Source organism: Carlito syrichta, unplaced genomic scaffold (genome assembly GCF_000164805.1).
Source record: "Carlito syrichta isolate Samal-C Ts95f unplaced genomic scaffold, Tarsius_syrichta-2.0.1 Scaffold305121, whole genome shotgun sequence".
In the NCBI taxonomy this organism is placed as follows: Eukaryota; Metazoa; Chordata; class Mammalia; order Primates; family Tarsiidae; genus Carlito; species Carlito syrichta.
This window is the reverse complement of record NW_007249217.1, coordinates 774,002-780,001: the sequence shown is the minus strand read 5'-3', so window position 1 is coordinate 780,001 and position 6,000 is coordinate 774,002. Positions and strand designations below refer to the sequence as shown.

At 34.0% G+C, this 6,000-nt stretch overlaps 1 protein-coding gene across 1 annotated transcript in view; it reads right to left on the bottom strand.

Moving 5' to 3' along the window:
* Nucleotides 1-3,202: 3,202 nt before the first annotated feature.
* Nucleotides 3,203-6,000, bottom strand: part of GC (GC, vitamin D binding protein) — a 53,482-nt gene continuing 50,684 nt past the window's right edge. The window contains exon 13 of the mRNA XM_008061162.1: nt 3,203-3,367. The gene's annotated coding sequence lies outside the window, so the exon portion shown is untranslated. The remainder of the gene's footprint in view (nt 3,368-6,000) is intronic.

Sequence of the window (6,000 nt, the reverse complement as noted above, 5' to 3'; positions counted from 1 at the left end):
GAACAATTATTGTAATACTATATGAAAAGGATTGGTAGTAGTGGTAAACTGCTGGGTGGGTGGGGGGAGGTGGGATTGGCAGTGGAGGGAATTGGTTGGGGGAGGGAGGGCACACCTCATTGACAAGGGTACCTGCATGATGAACATTTGTATACCTAACCCTGAATTGTACCCCACATCTTTAAAATAAAAAATGTAAAAATAAAATAAAATAATTATCTTTAACAGTAAAAACTAGAAAGAACCAAAAAAGAAAGAAATTTAAAACGAGACTAATTCAGTTTAAACTAATTAAACCAATAAATTAATAAACGGTGGCATGTCCATTCAGTGAAAAATAAAATAAAATTCTTATAATAAATGACAATATTTGGGTCAGCAATTCTTTAAAAAAATTATTATTCATTTATTTAAAAAATTATCCTATTATTTTATTTTCTAATTTTTAAATTATTTATTGATTTTTCAGATTTGTTTATCTATTTATTTTTGACAACTAACTTAGTTGCCAAGGCTGGAGTGCAGTGGCACAATCCTAGCTCACTGTAACTTTGAACTCCTAGCCTCAGGGGTACTCCTGCCTTGCCTTCCTGAAATGCTAGATTACGGCATGGATCACTGCTCCTAGCCTAGTAAGTCTTAATACAAGAAAACACTGTGAAATGTTTTCAGAATTTGCTGGAAAATATATCTAGGGAAAACCATGAAAACACTACTTGAATTAGTCATATAATATGAGGGTCCCCCGCATCTTGGAATTTATTGATAAATAATTGTGTATTTAGTTTTACATGTTTAAACTTCAGTCAACTTCAAATATTCTTCATATGACGTAATGCACCTACCGAGATGCTTTTTCCACTACTCAAAACAGTTTTTGAACTTATCCATTTTGATGTCTTTTAGTGTTTCTACCATTTTATGTTTCACCTCTTTCACATCTGCAAAACGCTTTCCTTTAAGGGATTTTTTTTCATCCAGAGAAACAAAAAAATGTTTTGGGGCGAGATCAGGTGAATAGGAAGGTGAGGACCAAGGGTCACGCTGTGTTCAGTCAAAAACTGCTGAACGCTTAGTGTAGTGTAGGCAGTGCTTTCATAAATCACCCATCATGAAATGGGCAAAAACGTTCAAAGAATCTGCCAAAAAATTCACTGAAGCCAAACATATCCTCTCATAACAGCACTAGCTGGTACACTGATGCTGATGAGTTCCTAGAACACATAACTAGCGGGGGAAGCCTATACTCCAAGGGACCTTCCCTCCAAATGATAATTCTGATTGTCTTGGGGTCCTCTCTTATATTCATTGACTATTCAGTGATAAAAAACACCCAGTTCTACTAGGTCAATTACTTGACTGAAATGAACTGGTTTACAGTAGTTAATAAGAGATTTGTAAATATAATTTCTCAAATAAGAGCAGATTTTCTAAAATTGATTTCACAGAGCAATACTTCTGGAAAATATTCAGAGGAAAAGGGGTTAGTAGTTAAAGAAATCTGGAAACACTGAATTATATATGCTAAATTGTGACTCTTCAAAAGAGTGGTAACTATATTGTGTTTCCAAAACCAGTTTGATAGTGCACATTCTTGAGGCATGCCCATTAACCTTCCATGGAATGCTGCAATTGACAGCTAAGACCTGTTTTTTGCTAACTGTGTGACCTGCAGCCACTGACTCACCTTTTTAGAGTCTCATTCTCCTCATACCTTATCAATGATATCCACTGCTTAGAGTGGCTTGAAGCTTTAGTAAGGTAATTTTTGAAGTGAAAGAGAATTTTTTTTAAAGTCCAAAATGTTGTCTAAATATCTAGGGGAAAGATTGTTGCTTTTGACTTCATGGTATCTGAAGAAGCTTTCTATTTGAGGTTTATGTCTCATTTTAGAATCTTTGTCAGGGGTAGGGCTGCACCTTCTACTGTAGAAGGAGAAAGGAGGCAGGCATTTTGTTTCCCGGTTCTTGGCAGCAAAATGCATGGTTACTTGACCCAGGCTCCCAGTTAATAAAATACTCCTTGCTGGGACTTTGAATCTTAAGAAATGGCAGGGATAATTTTGATTAATTTTACTTTAATTATATTTACCATAAAATTGCATTATCTCTACTATATAACGCTACATATATCATGAGGTGAATTCAAATTTCCTGATGCAATTGACTCTACATATAGAAAGTTGTTTGCATTCATTTCAGAGAGGTGTTTATTCTGAAAAATAGTATCCTTCTTTCAAAGCAGGATATGGAGTTAGAATACTTTTATTTTTTCTGGGCAAAAAAAAGTACATAGACTTTTATATGTATTTTATATATGGTAAATTGAGTTAGGCAGAAAAATGATGTTTTTAGAACTTGGCCTCAATAAATTGTTTTCAGGAGTCTTTGGCAAAAATAATCATTTTCAGTCCACAAAAAGTTTCTTTTTCCAAGGCAGGTACTACCTAATTAACCCAAGCAACTTGCAGTTGGAATCAAAAAGGTGATCTCAGGAGTTTTTTGTTTTCTTTTTGTCTTGTTTTTTTTTTTCCTCTTTTTTATTTAACTAATTTATTTATTTATTCTTTTTTTATTATAAAGATGTGTGGTACATTTCAGGGTTAGGTATACAAATGTTGATTATGCAGGGACCTTATTGATGAGGTATGCCCCTCCCTCCCCTAGCAGTTTCCCTCAACTACCAATCCCACTTCCCCCCTCCACTGACAGTTTCCCACTACTGCCAATCCCTTTCTTATAGTATATAATAATTGTTTAAGGTCTGTTTATGAGGGAAAACATATGGAACTCTGTTCTTTGTTTCTGTGATAGATCACTGAGTATGATAGACTCTAAATCCATCCAAGTTGCTGCGAAGTCCATATGTTTGTCCTTCTTTATGGCTGCATAATATTCCATTGTGTATATATACCACATTTTTTAAATCCAGGATTTGCTTTTAAGAAGTGAGATAGTCTAGCTTTATGGTAGAGGGCTGGCTAACTTTTTCTTAACGGTACCTACTAACTCTGGTAAGTAGTCAGGGAATGAACATTAGTATGTTGGGAATTATAAAGTGGATACTTAATGTTTCAATCTTTTAGAGAGAAACAGCAGAGATCTAGACAAAAATGGAGCTTACTAGGCTGAGGCTGCCCATGGTAGCATTTTCGTGAAAGATGTAGGAATAGTTCTGAAGATCAGCATTATTCTTAGTCATATTTATGATTAGCATTGTATTTCAATTTATTGTGATAGCAAATCATTATATAAAGACAACATAGCTAGAAAAGTAGGAGTATCTTATTTGTTTCTCCAGAAACTTAGTAGTTTTGTTTAGGTTAGTCTATGAGAGGTCATTCCCCAGGGTGATTCCAGCTCTAGGTCTATGAGAATAATGGAAATGAGCGATATGTTAGAAAAACAGAGCTAACGGGTAACAATCACAATACTGCTCAACAGATGCATATAAGATCATGCCATTTTCATGTTTATGACAAAGCTAAATTTATCTAGCATGACCCATATATCCACTAGGGCCCACCTCATAGGTCCAGAATTTAAAAATGTAAGAAATTCCCAATACCAATAGTGGTGGTATACAAAACTATCACTATTGTTATGTCAAGGTACACTGTACATTGTACAGTGTTGCTGTTGTTTTCTAAACTTAATAACGTATGTGACTTTCTGCTCTATGAGAATAAATGATCACTGCCAGGGCAAAAAAAAAAAAAGAAAAAAAAAAAGTCAACCGATGGCATAAAAAGTTCCCTCGATCAAGAAACTGAAATAATAGCTCAGTGGTTTTCATTTTAGTAAAACACTGATGATACAAATCACCTACTTTGTATTAAGGCAAAGATGTCTCCCCTTAACATTTTCTCCTTTTCTAGGACAATATAATAGAGTTATATCATAGTTGTATTTGCACAGTGCCAGAAATTCTATCTTTCATGTTCTTCAATGAGTGTATGCCTTGGAGTGAGGATGAGATGGGAAACATAAATCTGTTCTTTCCCCCACAGCCTTCAGTTCTCATGTTTCTCTTGTAATGTGAGCACCTCTCTGTGGAAGATTCTGTTACTTAAAATATTTTTCACCCAACTTGATTCTAAATTATGAGTCAACATCTTTACCTTTTGGCAACCCAAGGGGAACATGAACTGCTATAAAAGCTGAAGATTAAAAACAAAAACAAAAACAAAAACAAAAACTAGCTTCGTGAGATTTAAGAGATAGTAATTTCCTCTCCAATAGGGCATATACATATGGCCACAACCAATTTGGGGCTCGAAGGCTTGAAGAAAGAAATTTGCCAAAGGGACCAATAACCGTTAAATTGATAATTCAAGTTTGTAATAAAACTTTATTTAAGAGAAAAATAGCATGAAACTGTTGACTGGGAGATATGAACTGTAGGTAAAACTAGAGATCAAATTACCATAAGACAACAAGCTTCAGCTTCTACAAACTGTTCAAATCTCTAACTAAAGGAGGGCAGACACTGACTGAAAAGAAATATATAGCCAGCCATAGCTGGTTTAACAGTTTTGGGAACTGCTTTGCACTAAACAATGTGCCACTTCTGCCATTGGTTAGCTTACCTGTCATAGTGAGAGAAAAATCGTTGAAGAAAATTAGCATCGTCTACTAGAATAATTTAAAATACAATGAAAAGACTATTCTATTTTAGGGGGGAAAGATCAGCACTTAATCTGGAATCCTGAAGTCAAGACCTGGTTCCTGAGTAGCCCATGAGAAGGACTATATTGTTTTGAGGCAATGCTACTGATAATTGAATGAATCCATGGTTGTTCAATAGAGTTAGAAAATTTTTTCCAGAACCCAGAAACCTCAATCTGTTGGTTGTGTTCTGGAAAACTAATATAAATGTTTAAGTTGTGGCCTCATTATTTCTGGGTATCAAGTATTTCAGTCTTTAACATTGTGAACCAGGAATAATTTTTTTCAAATCCATGGAACTATTCCTGATATAATTGAGTGTTGGTAGGGTCTTCATCATTACAAATTGTGATGATGATAAACCAGCAGTGGATAAAATTGAGCTCAAAAGAGACAATCCATGTTGTAGAAGTCTATGTAAGGAATATGTGAATGATTTTAGAGCTTTCAGATGATCAAATATGTATTTGGTGGCCAAACAATTGAATGGTGCTAAAATTAAAAGCCAGAAAAAAATGTTGACTGGCACAAGAAAAGCAATTTAAAAATTGTGTAGAAGATGAAGATAATGACCATTAACAAGAAGAATCAGCACATTAGGTTCTTCATTATCTGTCACTGAAAAACTGAGTTCACCTTTTGATTTAGTTATCATTAAAAATATTTCTGAAATTTGTTTTGAAAAGAAATTCCCTTACTTAAGTAACTTTCTCCTATTTTACTTTGTTCTTTCATAGTCTGAAAGTATATAAGGCATCAAGAAAATATACTCTGAGTTTTGAAGAATAACATAGTCCAGTGAAAAACATACTCAAATTTTAAGTTTTAATATAGCTTTCGCAACAACCCTGATTCTTAATTAAAGCTTAAGATATCTTGAAGGGTGGAAGGTGAGGTAACTGTGGTATATCGGGAAATTATTACCTGTGGATTGAAATAAAGGGAAACTGGATTCATTCAAATGGGGGAAAAGGAATAATTTAGTAGCAACAGATCCTAAAGGTACTATTTTAGCTTCAAAATATTTATGCTTCAAATAACTTACATTTGATATTTATTCCCCAGAAATTATTTAGAGACTTTATCTTTTGGACATAGTATCAGTATACTAAAGCACAAAAAATGTAGGCACCTTTTTTTTTAAAGCTTAGATTCATATCAATAGTAGTAGAAGCAGCAGTAGCAAAAACTTTGCTATAATACTGTTAATATTTATTTTTGCTAATTTTTAGGCTTCTTTATACATCATCTCAATCGTTACAACAATACTGTTAGGTAGATATTGAAATTTTCATTTTATACGAAAGGAAGCACAACTTTAGGCAGTGTAGAT